The sequence below is a fragment of the Belonocnema kinseyi genome, chromosome 7 (genome assembly GCF_010883055.1).
Source record: "Belonocnema kinseyi isolate 2016_QV_RU_SX_M_011 chromosome 7, B_treatae_v1, whole genome shotgun sequence".
In the NCBI taxonomy this organism is placed as follows: Eukaryota; Metazoa; Arthropoda; class Insecta; order Hymenoptera; family Cynipidae; genus Belonocnema; species Belonocnema kinseyi.
In genome coordinates, this window is record NC_046663.1 from 70,144,829 (window position 1) to 70,151,343 (window position 6,515).

General features: G+C 38.2%; 1 protein-coding gene across 3 annotated transcripts in view; it reads left to right on the forward strand.

The window, feature by feature from the left end:
• LOC117176087 (O-acyltransferase like protein-like) overlaps positions 1–6,515 on the forward strand; it is a 22,133-nt gene that overhangs the window by 4,172 nt on the left and 11,446 nt on the right. The window lies entirely within an intron of this gene.

Genomic DNA, 6,515 nt, shown 5'->3' on the forward strand with positions numbered 1-6,515 from the left:
GAAGACGGCCGGATACTAACTTCCATATATCACAACGCTGCTGAAGGCTGGTGACCTTCTCAGCATGAAAACAAAAACACAAACCCAAGACGACTCTCTCGGCTCCAGGTCTACCTCCCCCCTCTCCCAACCCTCCCTTATTAACTGAAGTTTTTGGTGGGACTGACGTTAGAACTACAATCTCCACCATATGATGATTTGATTCTTAACTTTGACATGATTTCGACTCAGAAAATAAACTTATTGCATAAAGGTGTTAGTTGGGCGTATAATCTAAACAATGAATAATACAAACTACAAAATAGCCTCGGAAAGGACTGGAACTTTTAATGACAAAAGGCATGCACATGGAAAATCTAAAGGTCATGTTTCAGGCGACGAATGGAGACTGGGTATTTGGAATGCTAGGGGAGTAAATGATCTAAAGGTAAAAGAATTGCATGAAACTATTGACGTGAAGAAACTAGACATTTTATGTGTGTCTGAAACAAAGAAAAAGGGATACGAAACCAAAGACATAAAAAACGGTATGTTGAAAGGCGGATTTGAAATATGGTCAAGAGTAGACTGTGAATCACATGGTAAACAAGGAGTAGGTCTGATTTTGAACGAAAGAGCAAAGAAGCATCTCTGAGACCATGGTTTCGTGTCTCCCAGACTGCTGTGGGCTAAAATGAAAGGAATCAGAAGACTATTTATCATAGCATGCTACGCGCCGGTTGATAGTGATCCTAGAGAAGTAAAAGACGCCTTCTGGGAAACTTTAAATGACACAAGAAACATTTGCGAACATGGGGAAAGAATAATTCTACTAGGAGACATGAACGGTTGGGTGGGCATCCAAAATCACGATACAGAAAGAGTATTAGGTAATTTTGGGGATCCAAGAACAAACTATAACGGAGATAAATTAGTTGGTCTATGCTTAGAAAGGGGTCTGTTTATTACAAATACTTCGTTTAGGCATAAAATGATCGACATGTACACCTGGTCTAAAGGAAATAGCCGCAGTATAATTAACTTTGTTGTTGCGGATGAAATACTAAGAGAGTTAGTCAAAGATACAAGAGACATGAGGGGTCCTGAATGCAATACTGATCATTACCTTCCGATCTCAAAAGAAAAATTAACTTAGGTCGGGGATGGAGAAAAAAGAGAACCAAGAAAGCAAAACAAACGCGAATCAAAATTGAGAACCTACAGAAACCTGATGTGCGAATAGATTTCCAAAATCAGATAATCGAAAGCATAGATAGGGCAACATGGGAGGACCGTATAAAAAAACAAAGATATAGAGGGCGCCTGGACAATGTTACGGGATATCCTTGTTATATGTACGATCGAAGTGTGTGGTACCGCAGTTGTAGGAAGAATGTCTGGTGATGCGTGGTGGAATTATGAAATTCAGGCTGCCCAAAAAGCAAAAAGAGAAGCATACAAGAGAACTTTGAACATCGCAGGTCTTAGCAATAAGGAAAGAAATAGACGTAGAAATGATTATAGACGCGAAAACAGGATACTTAAACGATTAACTAAAGAAAGTAAAGATACAATTAGAGCAGAAGAAGGGATAAAAATACAAGACGACTTTGAAGGAAGCAGGAAACTACTTTATAAAAAAATGAAAGGAAACAAAAGTACAGAAATTGAGTTGAAGCTATAGGACACCGCAACTGCGATGTTGAACACGATGCGATGGAAAACTCAATTGAAAAAGTTTGTGTCACTAAGGTTAGGGATATAATTAAGAACTTGAAAAACGGTAAGGCTGCCGGGGTAGACGGTATCAACACTGAAATGCTTAAACACGGTGGCGCGTGCATACCACATCGACTGTGCGAATTGATAAATTTATGTTTCGAGATGGGAGACGTCCCAGACGATTGGAGAAAAGCGATTATCGTACCAATATACAAGAGAAAGGGAGATAAAAGCGAGTGCAATAATTACAGAGGGATTAGCTTATTAAGCACCGTAAGTAAAATATATTCAAAAATACTCATTCGTAGGGTAATGAAAATAACAGAAGCAAAGATTTGGGAAGTCCAAAGTGGGTTTATGCCAGGAAGGTCATGTACGGATCAAATATTTAGCTTAAGGCAAATAACAGAAAAAAGTTTGAGAGTAGGAAAAGAAGTTTCCTGTGCATTTGTTGACCTAGGAAAAGCTTTTGACAAGGTAGATAGAAGTAAACTTTGGGAAGTCCTGAAATAGTATGGAGTCAATGGATGGATCCTACAAGCTATAAAAACAATATATACAGGTAGCAAAGCGAGTGTAAGAGTGAATGGGAAACTGAGTGACTGTTTCGATATTATTCAAGGAGTTAGACAAGGATGCGTTACGTCTTTATGGTTATTTATATTATTTATGGACAAGTGTTTAAGAATGGCTCTGTTCGACGAAGAGGGTGTGGATCTCGAAACAGTAAGGGTACGTGGGTTATCGTTTGCAGATGATAAGGTTATTATGGCAGAGTCTATCGAAGACTTACAAAGAATGTTGAATAAACTAGATGCAAGCATGAATAGCATGGGCCTCAAAATTAACGCAAAGAAAACAAAAACTATGGTGTTCGAAGGAAAGAGTGAGAAAACACTATGCAATATTTTATTAAATGATGAGAGAATTGAACAAGTTGATAAGTTCGTATACCTTGGTAGCTTATTTACTAGGGACGGGAAGATAGATGATGAATTATATAGACGAATAAATGAAGGTAAGAAGGTTATTGGTAGAGCAGGTCCCCTTATCAGAAGTAAAAATATATCAAATAAAGCTAAAATGGCACTACACAATTCTATATTTGTACCGACTGTACTATACGGTAGCGAGACATGGACTTATCAAGAAAAAGATAAGAGTAAAATTAACGCAATTGACATTAGATTCATGCGCATAATATGCGGGAAAACCCTGATGGACAAAGTAAGTAACGAGATAATTCTAAAAGAATGTGGTGCAGGAGAGATGCTAGTAGACACATGGGAAAGAAAACGGTTAAGATGGTTCGGACAAGTTGAGAGAATGCCAAATGAACGACTAACGAAACAAGTGTATCAAGGTAAAGTAAATGGCAGCGTGCCCAGAGGTAGACCGCGGAAAGTATGGTTAGAATGTGTGAATGAGACCCTAGTTAGAAGAGACATAAGAAGTGTCAGAAACACGAGAGCCTGCATGCAAAAATGCATGGACATAAAAGAAGCTAGAGAAGTATGCCAGGACAGGAAAGTATGGCGGCAAATACTTAATAAAAACAGTGTCAGTAGAGTGAATGACGCCTGAAACAAAAGACCTTGGCCACTAATGCACCCAAGTGGGGAACCTTACATAACGACTTCGTGAGGTTCTTCGCTTGGGGTGATTGATAGAGAGATTGATCAGCAACCTGGGTCGGAGCAGTGTTGCGGAACGAACATGTTATTTACTTAAATAGCACGAGAATTCTGGATCAATCTGAAAAATCTCTATCCCTTCCACACACTACTCCTTTCCCCTACCGAGTGAGTCACGCCTACCCTGAAAGGGAAATGGCTTAATGGTGTTATAATAAAAATTCTAGTAATCAAATGAAATATTTTCTTCCACTGAAGAAATAAGAATTTATGTAAACACAATACCTTTTTCATCTAAATAAATGCTCCATTGCTATAAATGCATGAACCCTTTGTGACAACAAAATATATACTGTAATTTTGTTAATATATTTTGAATTAAATGATTATTTCTTTGATTTAAATAAACCTAGATTCTTCATTCAAGTATGGAAAAATTATTGATTGAAATGTGTCCCTAATCAGTTCAAAGAATCGAACTCTTTGAATCAAATATATATTTCTTTGAACGACAAATCACATTTCAACGAATATAGACCTTTTGAATTAAGGAAATGATTTTCTTAAATGTAAGAAATATGTATTTTAATCAAGAAAATATAGCCAAAGAATTCATTCTTTTAGATCAACAAAAGATATATGCCTAATTAAAATAAAAATTACTTCTGTTAAAGAATATTTTCTTGATGCTAAGAAATAGAATTCAAGTAAATGCATTTACTTGGTGCTAAGAATTATTTTTTTCAATGTACATTTAATCTGGGTTGGAAGTTGAATAGTTAATAATTATAAATTTTTTTCAGTTGTAAAAATTACAAAATTTTCAGTCTCATTATTTAAAGTTACAAAATCCTCACCGAATTTAGTTTTCAAATGCAAATCGCTAATTATCTGTTGCGTCTCCTTCAAATCTTTAGGGAGGCCAAGAATTAATTTACGTCTAGCTCTATAAGCAGCTAATTTAATACATTTTAAATGATCTAGAAAATGGTGGCGGAGAGAAGTGCGGGGAAGAGAAGGGCTGGACATTGGTGGACTTACTGACGCAGTCCGTGCAGTGGAAGGGGACGTTCGCTCCCTTCAGCCGGTGGCTGCCTGTGCAGGTCGGGAGCAAAAAGTCAATCTCCCGTTCCAATGACTAAAGTTAATTGATATTCACTGCTCTTATTCGTGGACATTGCTTCAATAACATCGCGATATATATTCCACCCGCTTTTAGTGAACTGTCGGAACACCGGGACGCAATTACAGAAGTAGACCCTCAGGGCACGGCGCCTTACAGCAAAGCTCCTGGTTTGTCACGCTTAAGTGAGCACCACACATCTCCTGGAGCCCCTCTCACTCATCCCTGCCACGTGGCGTTAATTCTTGGAAACATTAAATGGTGGATCGCTAAATCCAGACTTGACTGTAATCAAAAGTTTTAAAATTGCGAATTGTATTATAGATATACCCGCGTGAAAAAAGTTTGCATGGCTCAAGCATGGCAAGATACTTGGCAATATCTGGCCAAAGCATGGGTCACGGTTGAATAGCAGCATGGCGCAAGCCTTGCTCCTGTCCGTTTCCCATGCTTAGGACACGCTAAACACGAATGAATATTCTTAAGAACATGTAAGTGTCACAGAAAATTAGCCTGCGTTAAAAATGAAAATATTAGGTTTGCCAAAAGCCAACACGTCTCTAAATGGTAAGTTCACTACCCGGGTGCACTGGGTCGCACACCAGGTAGTTAATTACGTATTCTACGAGAACTTTTTAAAATTTTATATTTTGTGAATAATTAAAACAATTCCAAATTGTGAGTCGACGACCCGGGTGCACCAGGTCGCTTCCTAGGTACCTTAGCACGTATTTTACGAGAACGTTTCAAAATTTAGATTGTTCCAATAGCCAAAATTATTAAAAATTGTGAGTCGACTATCCGGCCACATGAGATCGAGAACCAGGTAGTACAATACGTATTCTACGAGAACTTTAAAAAAATTAAAATTTGTGAATATTGAAAAAAAATTCAAGTGGTTAGTCGACGACCAGGGTGCACCAGGTCGCGTCCCAAATCGACTCTAATTTTTATTAATTTTGGCTGTTGGAATAATATAAATTTTGAAAAAGTTCTCGTAGAATACGTTCCAAACTACGAACTACCCGGGTCGCCAACTCACCATTTATCATTGTTTTCATTATTCACAAAATTTAAATTTTTTAAAAGTTCTCATAGAATACGTGCGAGGATACCTGGGGTGCGACCTGTTGCACCCGAGTCGTCGACTAACCATTTTGAATTGTTTTCATTATTGATACAATTTAAATTATTTTAAAAGTTCTCGTCGAATACGTATTATACTACCTGGTGCTCGATTTGTTGCACCCGGATCATCGACTGACAATTTTTAGTAATTTTAGCTGTTGAAACAATCTAAATTTTGAAAAAGTTCTCGTAGAATACGTCCTAAGATACCTGGGGCACGACCTGGTGCACCCGGGTCGTCGATTCACCATTTGTAATCGTGTTCATTATTGATGAAATTTAATTTTTTTAAAGTTCTCGTAGAATACGTATTATACTACCTGGTGCTCGATCTGGTGCACCCGGATCATCGGCTCGCAATCTTTAGTAATTTTGGCTGTTTGAACAATCTAAATTTTTTTTAAAATCTCGTAGAATACGTGCTAATCTACCTAGTGCGCGACTAGATTCACCCAGACCGTCGACTCACTAATGGTAGTTATTTTGGCAATTGGCACAATTTAAATTCTTAAAAAGTTCGCATAGAATATGTGCTACACTACCTGGTTCACGAACCGGTGCACCCGAGTAGCGAACTTGCCATTCAGAGACGTGTCGGCTTTTGGCAAACCTAATATTTTCATTTTTAACGCAGGCTAATTTTCTGTGACACTTACATGTTCTTAAGAATATTCATTCGTGTTTAGCATGTCCTAAGCATGTGAAACAGACAGGAGCAAGGCTTGCGCCATGCTGCCATTCAGCCGTGACACATGCTTCAGACAGATATTTCCAAGTGTCTTGCCATGCTTGAGCCATGCAAACTTTTTTCACGCGGGTATATATATATAGGTCCCTGTACCAAGGGTTTCTGCTGAATATGGTTACAAAAATAAATAGGCAGTCGCGGACAATTGTCCAGGGGTGGTCCCGAAGGAATTAACCCCCAA